Source organism: Parasteatoda tepidariorum, chromosome 5 (assembly GCF_982258835.1).
Source record: "Parasteatoda tepidariorum strain Cologne lab strain chromosome 5, Ptep-v5.0, whole genome shotgun sequence".
Taxonomy (NCBI): Eukaryota; Metazoa; Arthropoda; class Arachnida; order Araneae; family Theridiidae; genus Parasteatoda; species Parasteatoda tepidariorum.
In genome coordinates this window covers 47,936,958-47,954,609 of record NC_141759.1, presented here as the reverse complement: position 1 = coordinate 47,954,609, position 17,652 = coordinate 47,936,958, and the positions used below count along the sequence as shown (strand labels likewise).

Below are 17,652 nucleotides of genomic sequence, written 5' to 3'. Positions count from 1 at the left end.
AAAATGAAATTTACTAGTGGTAACATACTTATTTATAATTTCTTTTATGATAAAAAAACAAAAGCAACAGGGACCTTAACAATGTATACAAAGCACATCTCATATTTACCTCAATTGTAACATTGTTAGATATTGTTGAAGCAAGAAAAAATACACGCTACACAGAAAAGGATATCCCAATGTGACACCCAGCAGTTAATTTCAGGATTGATGTCTACATGTTAGAAGAAAAATTATACCTTTTTTTCTTTCGTTCGATTTTCTATTAATGGCAGCCATAAAACTGAATCAGCCAATAAGGATGCACAACTCTCTTTTAAATTGTAGCCGGACTTTCGAAGGAAAGAGTTCTTATAGGATTAAGTTTTAAAAGTAAGAGTTTGCGAACAATTACTGCATTGTATAAGTTAGAGAATAGCTTATTTCTTCCGTTTTTAAATTACTTAAAAGTAAAAATAGATGCACTAAATGTTTCTATCCAACATTATGAAACTAAATTTAATCTTCGCATCTATCTGAATTACATATTTTTAGGTGTGTTTGTGATTTTTTTAAAATGCTTTTCTTACACTTCTTTTATTTTTAACAGTGTTTTAATCTGAAGAAATTCGTGTATTAAATAAATAAATTAAAAAATGAAAGTTAAAATTAATGACAAAGCGAGTTATTAATTTCATGTTACAAATTTAGGCAGTTACTGCAGTTTAACCTAATGATCTTTATCCTTCAAAATAGGTACGTAGGGATATTTGTTGTTGTTGTTGTTATTGTTGTTGTTAATTTACGTCGCACTAGAGCTGCACAATGGGCTATTGGCGACGGTCTGGGAAACATCCCGGAGGATGATCCGAAGACATGCCATCACAATTTTGATCCTCTGTGGAGGGGATGGCACCCCCGCTTCGGTAGCCCGACGACCTGCGCGCGAAGTTGAGCACTTTACGGTAGCACAGTTTAACGAGGACCAATACCGCACACCCTCGGTCCCTACGCAGACTGATCCAAGTGGTCACCCACCCGCACACTGACCGCAGCCAGTGATGCTTGACTTCGGTGATCTGCTGGGAACCGTGTCTTATCGATCAGTCCACTGCGGGACGGATATTTTTTTCGAGTACAGGGTTGCTGCAGCAAGCAATGTAGAAATAGCTAGCGTGAATTCAAAAAGAAGCGAATTCGAATATTTTGAAGCCCAAGCATAAAAAATTCAACATTTTTCTATCAATGCCTGCATCAAAATAATCTCCATTTTTTGGATAATAATCTCTAAATAATCTATCTAGGATCACTGGTAGCTCAGGGGATATAGCGTTCACTTATCAATGAGCTGAACCGGATTCGAATCCCAGCGAAGGATGGTTGATACGCATGCCGCACCAACCACAGTGCTGACTTAAAATATCCTCAGTGGTAGACGTATCATGGGTTACAGTCCTCCTGCTGTCTGGCTAACTGTGGGAGATTTCGGTGGTTTTCCTCAACATGTGTCACAAACTTGGTTTAGTTCCATCTAAAAGTTTCAAAAAGTCAAATGCAAATTTCTCCCAATACCGGATCAAGGAGATTCCTAAGCTTCGGAGCTGACTGAAGATTGTCGTAAACCCAAAAATTGGTCGTAAACCCAAATATATATATAACATAATAAATAAAAACACGAAGAATATTAAGATAAACAAATCCGTGGCCAAAGTTATTTACGAAAAAATTTCTTTGTTAACTTTTTCCATGTGCAAATCCATTTCGAACAAATCCGTGGCTAAAATAATTTGCTAAAAAAACTTATTTGTTAATTTATATAATTTTTCCTTGTGAAAATCCATTTCGGGCAAATCCATCGCTAAAAGTCCCGCAGTGGACTGGTCATTAAGACACGGTTCCCAGCAGATCACCGAAGTCAAGCATCACTGGCTGCGGTCAGTGTGCGGGTGGGTGACCACTTGGATCAGTCTGCCTGGGGACCGAGGGTGTGTGGTATTGGTCCTCGTTAAACTGTGCTACCGTAAAGTGCTCGACTTCACGCGCAGGTCGTCGGGCTACCGAAGCGGGGGTGCCATCCCCTCCGCAGAGGATCAAAATTGCGATGGCATGTCTTCGGATCATCCTCCGGGATGTTTCCCAGACCGTCGCCAATAGCCCATTGTGCAGCTCTAGTGCGACGTAAATTAACAACAACAACAACCATCGCTAAAATTATGTGGAAAACAGGCAATTCATGTTTCTTTCTCTTTTCTATTTTATATATTTTTTTCTTAAATAAGTATTTATTTTCTAAAATTATTTATTGTCAACTTCAACAAATTATCCAGTAAAATATTATCTTGCGCACATCCATTCTCGGGTCCATCCTTAGTAACTAACAAATCAAACGCACTTCAGTAATGCAGCAAGAACGCACTTTGATACATAACTCCCCTAGTTACGCTTTTAGCTCTATTTACGCTTTTGTTTTCATTTTTTGCAAATCTGGCAATCTTGTTACAAAAATATTTTAAATCATTCTTGAAAAATTTCTCGTTCATGCAAGTTCATTTGAATTCGCTACTCGCTTTATAGTTTTCCTTTCATGTTTTATTCTGCTTTTTCTTTATATTTTATTTTCTGTTTTTAAGTGATATTTTTACTTGTTGTGTTCCATTTTATTTGTTGTAATTTTTTTGTAAAATTTTTTGAGTGCTTCTCACACTATTGTATTGATATATGTTGCTTTGGCTATATTGTTACACTATTAGAAAGCACACTTTTTTGCGGATATAATCGTGTGAACTGATGAAAAGATTATATATTTTCCGGATTTTTTAGAAAAAATATTTGCTATTTTTTTCCGGTTTCTTGTTTTTTTTTTATTATTATTATTATTTTTCTTTTTTTCCCCTTTTTTCATTGTTCTGTAATCTTTCCCTTGTTTTCTCTACATTTTGAACTATATATATATATATATATATATATATATATATATATATATATATATATATAAGTATGTAGCAAACCGCTACATACTTTTTTTTCTTTTTTAATTTTTTGTAAGTTCAAAGGATTTTTGATGCCTTAGCGAATGTTGTCAGTACAAACAGGTACTTATATAGAAATATCAAATATCACCTAAAGATACAAAATTTTAGAAAAAAAGTGCAATATTTTTTTTTAATTTAATACTGTTATCAAACAAGGAAATGAATTACAGAGCACACATAGATTATTTTATCTTTCACGCAAAAATGTACAAGCATTAAATGGTATTTCGTAAAGAAACCCATAATTAACATTCTGTGTTCAAAAAGAAAAATGTATAATAATTTGTTATAAAGCTATTTTAATAAAGCTAGAGAAATACATTTCCCGCTTAAAGCGATGTTCGAAATCTCATTTTTATAATGTTTAAAAAACATTTTTCGGGAATTACACTAGAAAACATAACAAAGACAAAACTTGTTATTTAATAACTCGTGCGAGCTGAAAATGAAAACGACTGAGGATTTATAGAAATTATAAAAATTACTTTAAAATAAGTATGTAAAGAAAGACGTCAATACAAAAAAAAACGTAAACATTATTGCATCGCAGTACAGTATGGAGAAAAATACGTATTTTCCGCTTTCAGAAAAAGTTAAAGAATTCAGCTAAATTTTCTTCCATTATATGCAAAATTAAAGTCTTCCTAACAAATTACAAATCAAGTTACACTAAATTTATCATATCGTGTTTTCAATTTATATCCTTAATATAGCTTAATTTTTTTAATTACCGCCAATGCAATTAAAAAGGCACCTTACGTTAATAAGAACTGATGATGAAAAAGCTCTAAACTAAACGCTTCTTCGTGGGCAAAAATTACACCTGCCGGTAAAATCAGCAGGAAAAACATACCATTCTCAGCACTTTTGCTACATTGTCAGAAGTAAAGAATGTTTTCCAAAAAGAATGGCCCCAATTAGAGATTTATTTTGTATTGCATTTTAGCGTAACTCTATCCTCTAGAAAAAGCCCTATCAGGCTACACTGTAGATAATGACTTAGTGGAAAACCTTTAAAACAAATCGAAATTTTTAATAACTTTTATAGGAACTTAACAGTAAGTTATAAAAGTCTTTTTTTATTATTTTAAATATATGCATGCTAAAATCCTTTTAAATGAATTCTTCAATGAAACTCTCTTTCGTAATTTTGCTTAAGTTTCGTACATTTTAATTTATTTATTTCAATGCTTCGTTTAATTTTTCAGAAAAATAAAGTAGATATGATAGGAATATCAATGTTCTGGTCTGGACATTTATGGATACCCATGAGACCAATATGACCACATTTTTGGGGTTTAAGTGTTTCTTTAGTCTCATAATAGTTAATGAGTCATAAAGAGTATTTTTTTATTATTTACAAAACACGTTAATTTGTCTTTAGATTGCCGAGCACTGTATTATTTGTTTTGCATAGTAAAATACGTACGTGAAATGCATACATAGTAATGCGTACATACATAGAAAAATACATACCTCTTTTTTATATATTAATTCCAATGTCTCATCACTTCATTGGTATTCTGATTGTGGAGTGTAAGGATAAAATTAAAATATCATACAGGATCTGGAATGTTTTGCAGTAACAAATTATTAACTTACCTCATATACACATTCGAAACAACAACGTTCCTGTGATGAAATTTTCTGACTGTAAATAGGATACCTTTAAAACTTCTTTAATCTTAAGCTTATGCAAAAACGATTGCAATGCATTTGAATTTAATGATAATTTCCTTATTGCTTACAAAAGCATCTTAATTTGTTATTAAATTGCCCAGAATTTTATGTTAATATTTATTGTAAAATACATACCGTCATTCGGGGCTACTTTGTGCAGGATTTCGCAGTTTTTGAACTTTGACATGTAAAAAAACTATGTTAATTCAAACTTTAGTAAAATTTATCGATATTATATTCATAACTGGACTCAGACGAGTGGATTTGATCAATATTGGCATTATTTGTATGTAAAATTTACGAATAATAAGTCAAAACATACCTTGCGCAAAGTAGCCCCCAAATGGGGCTACTTTGTGCAGCGATAGGAATTCAGTTTAATAATCATGTTTTTAGTAAAATATTGATATAAAATTGTTAAAAAAGTTAATTGTTTACATTTTTAAAGACAAAAACATCAAGATATGTAAAGATATTAGCTTGAAAATAATTGTCAGCGTTAAAAAACCATTTTTTTGAAGATTTTTTTCTTAAAAAGAATGTTTATTTAAAAACATTTGAGTTTAAACAAAAGGAAACCATATACATTTTTAAACATTGAAATGGATGAAATTTTAAAAATAATAATTAACACATATTCATTAACATTTATAATATTGTTAAATTTGAACATAACATCCTTGAATGAACATGACAGAACTTGCTCTTCAGTTTCTGTCAAAATCACCTAATGTCCTATAAAAAATATTTTTATGTGTTAAATCGTTTGATTAATTCATTAGAAAAATCTTTGTAGAAGAAAAATAATAGTTTACCAGGAAGTTTCACGAGTTTCTTGTGAATTTTATTACAGATAGTATTTCTGTGGATTTTGTACTTCCGAGAAGCTTCTGCAATCGACATACCACCAGCAACTGCTTGTAAACATTGTTGCAGCTTTTCTAAAGTGTAATCACGGTAGTTTCTCATTCCAGGTATTTTTTATAACGTCTGACCATTTTTCTGTCGAAAAAAAAACCGAATGAAACTTTGCACAAAGTAGCCCCTAAGTGCATTTTTTTTTCATTTTCCGTTTATTTGTTATTAATTTTCAAATTTTTTTAAAGCTAACATGATATAATTGTTTATTAATATATAAATAAAAAATTTTGCTCTTACGACAATTGTTTTATCAACGTCTTTGCATTTCACAGCTAAGGTTTCCACGCACACTTTTGGACATCCAACGTCCTCGGAAAGTTGTTGACATTGGATGAACGAAACACACTCTGAGATTGTTTTAAAATTCGAAAAAATTTGTGTAGTAATAGAAGAGACTTCTATCTTCAAATTCCACACATTTTTAACGTGAAATTAACATAATACTGAATAGCAGCGCTTGAAAAATGCCAAATTCGAATTTGCACAAAGTAGCCCCCGCTGCACAAAGTAGCCCGAATGACGGTACGTGAATTGTATAAATCTCGAGACATTATATTAGTTTTCGGTTTTCTAATTTTGGGTCAAAATTTCGATTGGAGATGCTAATGCTTTTCTGTAACAAATCAGTAGCTTGTATCAAACAAAAATTGGAAGGAAATACATTTATAAGGAAGAAGGCTTTAACTAGATTACATTAGTTAATAAGAAAATCATTATAGTTTTAAATAAATTCAGTTAGTATCAAATACACTTAAATACTTCATAAATCAGCATAAATACTTCGAAAGCTTAAGTAATACTAAATTAAGTAATAAAGAAAGCTTAAGTTAAGTTAAGTAATTTTCATTTATCCAACTAATTAAAATCTTATTAAAAGCCAGCACTAATAATGCCACACTGAAATAAAACGATGATACTTTAGAACTACGTTAATAACATTTAAGATGTGTATTGTTTTGTAAATATATTACGAAGTTTAGTTTAATTATCCTGTCCATGCCTGAAATAAAATAACAAAATATAAATATTTATCTTATTAAAACATACTTTGGTTGAATAAAATTACTTTCTAGAAACTTCGAATGTTATGGAAAGTATTTACTAATTGACGCAGCTGAATTATTCTGGATGGCATATAAGCCAGGCGCGTAACGCAGTTTGTGACGTTAATAAAAGTTGTCGGCTTATAGGAGTACCGTAATATCTCGTAATTAAATTTTCAAGAGATGTCAAACTGTACATTGAGATACAAGGACATGAAAATTGTTTCTTGGAACCAGAATATTTTGACAAGAATTGCTTAACGCTTCTTTTATTACCGAACTGTGGCAATGTTATGCTTTCTCAATCAGTTTTACAACTCTGTGTTTGAATAATTAAATTAGCTTTTAACAGAAATATTGCTTTCGTGAGAGTCGTAATTAATGTAATTCAGTGAAGATTAACAAATAACGGTAAGTCTTGTTGTTTTATTGGGAGAATATTAACATTCTCAATATTTAGATAAATATTTATTCGTGAGAAATTATATATATATATATATATATATATATATATATATATATATATATATATAAACAAAGTAAAGAAGAGATATAATCTCTTCATCAGCTCACACGATTATATCTGCAAAAAGAGTGCTTTCTAATATTGTATCAATATAGCCAAAGCAAAAAATATCAATAGCATATTAATACATTATTAGAAAGCACTCCTTTTTTGCGGTAAGTAATCGTGCGAGATGATGAAGAGACTATATCTTTTCTTTATTTTGTTTTCCAAATTTTTAATAAGTTTTTTTTAGGTAAATAAAAAAAAAATTAATATTTTTTTTTCTTCTCTTGTCATTAATCTTTATTATTTTCAATATTTTCTCAATATTTTAACTTATTTTTTGAGTTCTATATACTTGCAGATTATGGGCAATTAATGAAACTTATTAATTTTCTTCGTTTTTCTCTCTTTTCTTTCTTTTTATCCGTTTTGTCTTTATTGTGCTATATATATATATAAATATATATATATATATATATATATATATATATATATATATATATAAATATATATATATATATATATATATATATATATATATATATATATATATATATATATATATATATATATATATATATATATATATATATATATATATATATATATATATATAAATATATATATATATATATATATATATATATATATATAATATATATATATATATATATATATATATATATATATATATATATATATATATATATATATATATATATATATATATATATATATATATATATATATAGCATAATAAATATTAAAAAAAAACACGAAGAAAATTAAGAAAAACAATAGTCTGTAGCTAAAATTATTTACTGTCAATTTCTTTAAGTTATCCAGTATAATATTACCTTGCGCACATCCATTTTCGGGAGCATCCTTGGTAACTAACAAATCAAACGCTCTTCAGTAATGCAGCGCGCACTTTAATACAGAACTCCCCAGTTAGCTCAATTTACGCTTTTGTTTTCATTTTTTGCAATCTGTCAATCTCGTTACGAAAATATTCTAAATCATTCTTGGAAAATTTCCCGTTCATGTAAGTTCATTTGAATTCGCTGCTCGCTTTATAGATTTCCTTTCATGTTTTATTCTGTTTTTTCTTTATATTTTATTTTCTGTTTTTACGTGACATATTTTTACTTATTGTGTTCTATTTTATTTGTTGTAATAATTTTTTTGTAAAATTCTTTGAGTGCTTCTCACACTATTGTATTGATATATTTTGCTTTGGTTATATTGATGCAATATTAGAAAGCACTCTTTTTGCGGATATAATCGTGTGAGCTGATGAAAAGATTATATCTTTTATTTTCCGGATTTTTTAAAATTTTTTTAAATTTCTTCTAAATTCTTTTTTCCTGTTTTTTGTTATTTTTATTATTATTTTTCTTTTTTCTTCCCTTTTTTCATTGTTCTGTAATTTTTCCCTTGTTTTCCCTACATTTTGAACATTTATATATATATATATATATATATATATATATATATATATATATATATATATATATATATATATATATATATATATATATATATATATATATATATATATATATATATATATATATATATATAGGAGTATAACAAGATCTTACTATTCTATAAATTATCCTCCTCTATTTACTCTCATATTTCTTATGCTAAAGGCATGGTATTACTCACGCAATATATGTTATTGTCCTTAATTGTTTTTAAACTATATAAAATATCATTTTAATTTTTAAAAAGAACTTTTAATTCTAACCATAATGCATAAAAAAATAGATATTATAATTTAAAAGTAATCTTTACTTAATAATACTATTGATAATTTCTTAGAACTCTATGAAAAATTCAATAGAAAAAGTTTAGAGCCGAACTTTTCAACTAGTAACTCCACAGTTATGGCTTTTTAAATCATGAAACACCTCCCGTTATAACAAATCTCTCGTTGTTTATTTATTCCAAGCACTTATAAAATTAACTTCCTTCCGATACATTAATTAGTGCTTAGGGCGTTGGCACTGTAATAGGTTAATTGAATATCTTAACGTCTAGGAATCGAGATTTATAGCACATCTTAACTAAAACCAACCGACCGTAATTTGAAATAAGGCACTGATTTCAATGAACTGTGAGGATTTATTGCTAAATTGATTTAATTAAATCATAATTGATTGCATTCACATTTTCTCAGAGGGACACATTTATTTCTTCTCAAAAGAATGTCATTGTTCTTACAAATGCATGGGTCCAACTTCTATTGTTTTTAAAATTTAGTAACATTTGTTTCGCCAGTTTAATAAAATCTTGTTATTCTCAAATACAGAGAAAAAAATTTAATTATGTTTTTTATATTTGATTGGATCGATTTTTAATGTTAATCTACTTGTGCCTAGCGTCCTTTTAAAAAAAAGTTACTTTTGTCAGAAACTAAAACAGTGGTTGCACAAGTGGTTCAGTGCCAGGATAAATTTTGCAGAATCAAGATAGCGCTGTCTACCGTAATATATTTAATTATATAAACTTCCGTGATTATGTCTGAAGAAAAGTACATCACTTTTTTAAAATTAAAGTGGTAGATTAATGAAAAAAATATTTACTTGGTATAAATAGATATGTAATACCACTTTCTAGAGCTAAAAGTCTTTCATATATGAACTACTTTTGTGCCTCGACATAAATGGGTAAAATAGACTACAAAAAGTCAATTACTGCTTGGATACCGCATGTGTATGAAAATACAAAAAGTGGCAGAACAATTTAGCCATTTGCATTGTCTTTAATAGATCAATTTTAGCTACCACTATGACTTACATTTTAAATTATTCATATTTAAACCAAAAACATACTTTGTATACACCTTCAAAAGTAAATTAGAAATAATGTGCTAAAAAATGCTACTAATTTTTATCTTATTTTAATAAAATTAATATTAGATACCACTTTTTTGGCTTTTAGCCCCCCGTGGCAACCCTGTTAATGGGCAAGTGTGAGATCTGCAAACTTTTAACGCTTTTTGGCAAAAGTTCTAGCAGTATCCAAGTTTATGTTTAATGTATGATTCGATGTTTTGTGAATTTGATTTAACACGTTCACGCCGAGAAAAGTGAAAATACTGGTAGAAGAACTATTTCAATATTAGATAATATTCGGGAGGAGTTAATCTATTCTCAACAATAACAATTCACTGTAAGGAAATTTATCACGGCGTAGAAGCAATTCATTATAAAAATTGCATCCGTTAAAAACAATTAGTAGTTATGGATTTTTATTATTCCCGGAAAAAAACTAAAAAATAAAATTTTTTGTTACCAGTTTTTACTCCGGTGCTCTGCCAAGATGAAACAATCTAGCGTGACCCACCGGTGGGTCACCCCGGCGTGAACATGTTAAAGTTACTTTCCATACTACTACATGTACCACACTACCACATTTCAAATGTTCATTAGGAATGTCACTTTGTTTCAGGTCTCTTGAGCTGAGGCTTTTGGAATGTTTTATTTTATCGGTTGTTGAACAGCCGACCCAATTTTGGGTTTACGACTACTAATGTTAAACTCCGCAGCCTTGTAATTTCGAACCCAATCCAGAAGACAAGGAAACTCCTGGAGAAATTTGCCTTCGTGGAAGACTTTTTTACAGAACTAACCCGCATTTGCGCTACATGGAGAGGAAGACCACGAGAACCTCCCACGGTTAGCCTGACGGCGAAGGGATTCTGACCCATTATCCGTCTACCACTGAGGATATTTCACGTCAGCACTGTGGTCGGTGCAAGCCGGATGCGGTTTCGTATCGACCAGCCATCGCTGGAGTCGAACCCGGTTCACCTCATTGGAAAGAGAATGCTCTATCCCCTGAACCATTGCGGCTCTTTTAGAATGCTTGTAAAATTACCGAACTCTGAAAGATTTAGTTTTTTTTTTTTTTGCCTATCACTTTATAAAATATTTTGCAAAGAGCGCAGCAATTGGCAGCCCTGCCAATTACGGCGCTCGTACACACACACGGCATCTAATGGATGTCGGCTAATTACGGTACTCGAACGCACACGGCATCGTGTGGATGCCGGCTTATTCATCACCCTCTACATCAGGAAGCCTCCACACGGTCTTTTATAAGTAGTCCGCGCAGACTGTTTAAAAAGTGAACCAGTTGCGCGCATGAACCCAAAATCTTTTATAAAAGTAATTGAGAGAAATTAATCTTATATATTTGAGAATTGAATATGTAGTGGTTGACAAGTGAATAAGGCAAACCAATAATATTCATAAATAAAATAAATTTTTAGTCATATATTTGCTACCACTTTCTTATTTTAACTATATTCTGTATTAAATGACTCGTTCGGTAAATGTGTATCCTTCACAGTGGTCTGATCGGACTACCTATAAAAAACCGTGTGGAGGCTTATAACGGTGCTCATGCACACATAACATCTAGTGAATGTCGGCTAATTACGGCGTTCGTACACAATCGGCTAATCTTTATTCTTATGGGATGAACTTCTAAACATGGGTTTTACTTAATCTAATAAGGAAAAGTGTGAAGAAAAAAATTATAGAAATATTAATTTTGTTGTTATATATCTTTCAGTTTTGCGCATGATTTTGAGCATTTTTTTTCGCTCCATACGATGAACGAATATTCAGCTAGTTTTTATAATTTTATGAATGATTTTATACAAATAAAACTTTCACGCAAAAAATCATCAAATACAAACGTGATTTTAAATATATTAATTTTATCTTCCGCCACCCTACTTTTAAATACTAAATAAACTAATTATTCTAAACTCAGAATTATTAATTTTTACCACAGCCTTCATTAAATTTCCAAACATTATAAATATATTCCTATTTAATTTTGAACTAAGAACAACACTAAGCAATTTTTTCGATTGCTCCCTGTCTCGAATGCATTGCTGAATCAGAAAGAATTATATAATCATTCTAAAATTAGAATTAATAACATAATCATTCTAAAGTCAGAATTAATAACTATTTATTTTTACTACAAAGTTTTAATGAAATTTTCAAACGATTTAAATATTTTTTTATTTCATTTTTCTACTTAATCAATCATAGTAGAACACCAAACGATTTTTTTTCTATTTTTCTTTGTCTCAAATGCATTACTAAGTCAAAATTAATAAAATAATCATTCTAAACTCAAAAGTAATAATTAATAATTTTTACTACGCAGTCTTAATGAAATTTCTATACGATTTAGCTATTTTTCTATCTAATTTCCTGCTTCCATTTATTCAATCTTAGTAACAACAACAAACGATTCTCCCTTTTGCTCCCTGATATAAATGCATTCCAACTCAGAATTAATAATCATTCTGAACTCAGAATTTATTAATTTTTACTACACCGACTTAATGAAATTTCCAAACGATTTAAATATTTTTCTATCTAACCTCATTCCTCTGTTTTTACAATCTTAGTAACACCATCAAACGATTTTTTTTTCTATTGTTCCCTACCTCCTTGTCTCAAATGCATTACGTTCCCTCAATAATTACAACGTGAAAGAAAAAGAGGGGTTCTCCAAGGGTGCAGAGGAGGACCCGGGATGCCAGGCCCAGACTGTCAAGGAAAAGGAATCGATCCGACCGCCTCCATCGATTCTTCAATCTTTTCTCGAATTTTTGATTCTTCGACCAGAAGGCTGTTGAATGTGGTTTATTAATAGCATTTTTCGACAGGTCAAAACCACCCCCCACTAGAATCTTCATTCTATATAAATTTTTGGAGTAGAATTTCTTCAAATAGATCAGCGGAGTCTTGAAAATATTTGAGATGGGAAAGAATCAAAAGAAAGTTTTAGTTATGTTGAACATATTTTTGATTTCTTTTTAAATATTGAGTCATTGAGTAATGCGCTTAAATTTACCATTTCTCTTTTACTATTTACACTTTTACTAGAAAGATATTAAATTAAGAATTTCATACGTAACTCTGCTTATATATATATATATATATATATATATATATATATAGAGAGAGAGAGAGAGAGAGAGAGAGAGGCACGAAGAAATGTTGACATGTACTGATTTCTTCGAATGAACAAAATTAAAAAATTTTATCACACAAGTTAAAATTATAAGTAGATTTTTTACTTTCTTTAAAAATAAACAGTAACATTAAACTTTTAATTTTCCCAGAATATGCAAGGCGTAAATGTAGAATTAATTATTTAACTGGGAGGCTTCGCCCCCTGCTCGCTGGCGCTCGCCAACCCCCGGAACTGCTTTCGCAGTTCATTTCGGATTGCTTCGCAATCCGATGCTCGCTTTGCTCGCTCATTGGATACGTTCTAAACGTCTAGCTTTTGTATACTTTTTTGAATACTGAAGTTCCGAAAACGTTTCACTGTAGAAAATTCTAAACCTGTGTATTTCAATATTAATTTGAAATTGCAAACAGTTCACATATTTTTCTTAATCACACTATTCTAAATTTCAGTTGTTGAGAAAAGTAACTGATATAAGTTTTGTTTCTAAATCTTTCCCACCAGAGGGTTAAAGCCATGTGTTGTAAAACAATATGAAATAGTACTGAACGCCGGATGTAAAGCATCGGCTTCGATGAAGATAATTTTGTGAGAATTTTTTTGATAATTCGGTGAGAATTCACCCGATTAGCCATATGATGCTCACTCCGTGCTCTTGCACTAAGAGCCTCACTTTCAGTGGACAAATTAAACTTTTTCCATCTCTTAAAAAGTGCAACTCCAGCGAGGCTAGTCCTCACCATCTACTTGATTGCCTGGATTTCATCATGGAAGAGGTTCTTGAGAGACCTCTCCTTTTCCTCGATTTTTTGAAGACTCACGGCCTCATGGAGCTGGTATAGCTCCGCTATCCCAGCTGAGATTGGAAACAACAACAACGTGCTCTTGCGCGCCGAAGCCTATCAATTAAAACGTATTAGCGTTTTATATAACGTAGATTAGCTATATGATGCTCTCTACGTGCTCTTGCGCGCCGAAGACTATCAATTAAAAATGAAAACAGTAGCCAACGCGAGAAAAGAAATATCACCGGTTTTATTGTTACATACGCACGTATTAGCGTTTTATATAATACTAGGAGGCTCCGCCCACTGCTCGCTAACGCTCGCCAACCCCCGAGAATTGCTACGCAATCCTATGTGGTTCACGCCGTGAACCATGGCTCGCTGCGCTCGCTCGCCAATGAACGGAATGTTCTAGCACAAAGACATAATATATTATCATCAAAGACATAGTATTGTACTTATGTAGATGAATTCTACCAATGTTCTTATTGGCTTATAAAAAAGTATATTAGCTATTTAGATTGTACATGGTGAAAAAATCAAAACATTAGCTAAATAAGAAACATATTAGCAAAATAAATTATCAAATATTGCTTCACTAATATTCCGCATTTTAAAGCGTGAAAATTCAATGCGTAAATAAACGCGAAATATAAAAAAAATTCAATGCATTCAATACAAACACTTAAACGTTTTTTTGACGTTTAGGTAGCTCCCAGTAGAAAAATATCAATTCAACAGCGACCTTTTAAAGCATTCTCACTTCAATTAATTAATTAATTCCTAATTGAGCTTAAAATAAATATTGTCATGTTTTTAGTGCATGAATCTGAATTGAACAGCCTGATAATGCTCACTCTGGTTATCGTTATCTGGTTGCTCACTACGTGCTCTTGCGCGCCGAATCCAATCAACTAAAAATGAAAACTGTTGCCAGCGCGAGAAAAGAAATATCATCGGTTTTATTGATACATACATACGTACGTATTAGCGTTTTATATAATATAGACTAGGAGGCTCCGCCCCCTGCTCGCTAACGCTCGCCAACCCGCGAGAATTGCTACGCAATCCTGTGTGGTTCACGCCATGAACCATGGCTCGCTGCGCTCGCTCGCCAATGAACACAATGTTCTAGCACAAAGACATAATATATTATCATCAAAGACATAGTATTTTATCATCAAAGACATAGTATTGTACTTATGTAGAAGAATTCTACCAATGTTCTTATTAACTTTTAAAAAAGTGTATTAGCTATTTAGATTGTACATGGTGAGCCTGTACTACCACGACCTTAATTGCTACGCAATCCTATGTGGTTCACGCCGTGAACCATGGCTCGCTGCGCTCGCTCGCCAATGAACACAATGTTCTAGCACAAAGACATAATATATTATCATCAAAGACATAGTATTTTATCATCAAAGACATAGTATTGTACTTATGTAGAAGAATTCTACCAATGTTCTTATTAGCTTTTAAAGAAGTATATTAGCTATTTAGATTGTACATGGTGAAAAAATCAAAACATTAGCTAAATAAGAAACATATTAGCAAAATAAATTATCAAATATTGCTTCACTAATATAATGCATTTTAAAGCGTGAGAATTCAATGCATAAATAAAAGCGAAATATAAAAAAATTCAATGCATTCAATACAAACACTTAAACGTTTTTTAGACGTTTAGGTAGCTCCCAGTAGAAAAATATCAATTCAACAGCGGCCTTTTTAAGCATTCTCACTTCAATTAATTAATTAATTCCTAATTGAGTTTAAATTAAATATTGTCATGTTTTTAGTGCATGAATCTGAATTGAACAACCTGATAATGCTCACTCTGGTTATTGTTATCTGGTTGCTCACTACGTGCTCTTGCGCGCCGAATCCAATCAATTAAAAATGAAAACTGTTGCCAGCACGAGAAAAGAAATATCATCGGTTTTATTGATACATACGTACGTATTAGCGTTTTATATAATATAGATAGATTATTCCTATATTTGAAAATTAAAATATTTTACTTCTTACAATTATTACACTTTTTCAAAAAATGGTAATTTTAATATGGTTTCAAAAAATGGAAACATGAATGTTTTCTAAATTATCGTTTCTATTTTTTTAAATCATTAACGTTAACATTTCTATTGAATATATATAATAACTGCTTGATCGAAAATCTCTTTAAAAGCTAACTAAAGATCTCTTTTAAATTTAAAAAAATACCAGACAATTAAAGATCACTTTAGATTAACGATCTCCTTAATCTACTTGATAGTTAAAGACCTCTTTTAAATAGTAAATTTTAGTTTAATCAAAATATTCCATTATTAAGGACATTGTTTTAAAGCAGCGATTCTCAACCTGTGGGGAGAATTACTGAGTTAATTTTTTTCAAAAGGATTAACTAACAAGAGTTAAATAACTATACTAGAGTCAACTAATCTAACCCATAACTAGTATAAAAATACCCAAATTTACAAGAAAATACCAGAATCGACAAAAAAAAAAAAAAAAAAAAAAAAAAAAAACTCTCTTAACTACCACAAAAATGAAAAAATACCTAAAAAATTTCTTTAAAATGCAAATAATACAATAAACTTGAAACAAAATATCGCAAACTCTACTAAAGTGCAGAGAACGTCAAAATATTCTATAAATTTGAAAAAATACCTAAGTACCACGTTTGCTTAAAATGAAATAAATCAATTGGTATTCTATTAAATCATTCCTTTTTGAGAAATAATATGCTGCGTAATGATTTATAATTAACTCTTTTATAGATTTCACGTTTGTTTCCGAAGGTGGCCCTCGTATCTCCAAGGTGGCACCGGTGTCGAGCCACATTGGGAGCATGCATATGGTATCTCTCACCATTTGCACGACTTAAAACTATTAATCTGATAGATTAATTCGAATTAAAGTAATATGGTTAAAGAAAAAGAAATAAACTTTCAGAAAACATATCATAACTCAAAGTTCTAAGAATTTAAGCACATATAAATTACAATATCTTCTCACCCGGAAATTAGAACGACAACTGCAAAAAATTAAATCACTTCATACAATGGAGGCCATTCAAGGAAATATCTTCCAATTCAGCCTCGTGCACCTCAGATACAAGATTTACAATAGGTTCAGGTACAGATGTGCAGCAGGGACATCTTATGATTCAAAATAAATTTAATTTTACATTGGGGGAGGGCTACGTTAGGAGCACTGGCCACCGCATAGCTAGCGCTGGTGCTTTGAGTTCTATTGACTTGCAGAAAAGTAGTTCTACTACTGACATATTATCACAAAATCAAACATAGGCAATTAAATGAGCATCTTTATTAATATCCGCTGCTTCATCAAACTGTATTGAAAACATTTTGTCACGCAACATCGAGAAAAGATGACACTACATTTTCAGCTGTAACACCAATTCGACGAGAAACAGTATCATTTGAAAGAGATATGAACTTTAATTGTTTTGAAAAATTAACTCCAAACATAGTTTCCACAATCTCAATTGCTGCTGGCTTTTACTTTACTGTTGTTTTGGCAGTTAGTTAAAAGTAATTTAAAGACAGAATTCAAAATACTCAATATACATTATTGTTGTATACATTTTACTGTAAGTGGGGGGCGCGTTGAAAATTATGATTGAAAACTGGGCCGCGAATACTGAAAGGTTGAGAAACGCT

At 30.8% G+C, this 17,652-nt stretch overlaps 1 long non-coding RNA gene across 1 annotated transcript in view; it reads left to right on the top strand.

The window, feature by feature from the left end:
- Positions 1 to 6,771: 6,771 nt before the first annotated feature.
- LOC139426361 (uncharacterized) overlaps positions 6,772 to 17,652 on the top strand; it is a 36,921-nt gene continuing 26,040 nt past the window's right edge. The window contains exon 1 of the long non-coding RNA XR_011637616.2: positions 6,772 to 7,066. This is a non-coding gene — a long non-coding RNA (uncharacterized LOC139426361). The remainder of the gene's footprint in view (positions 7,067 to 17,652) is intronic.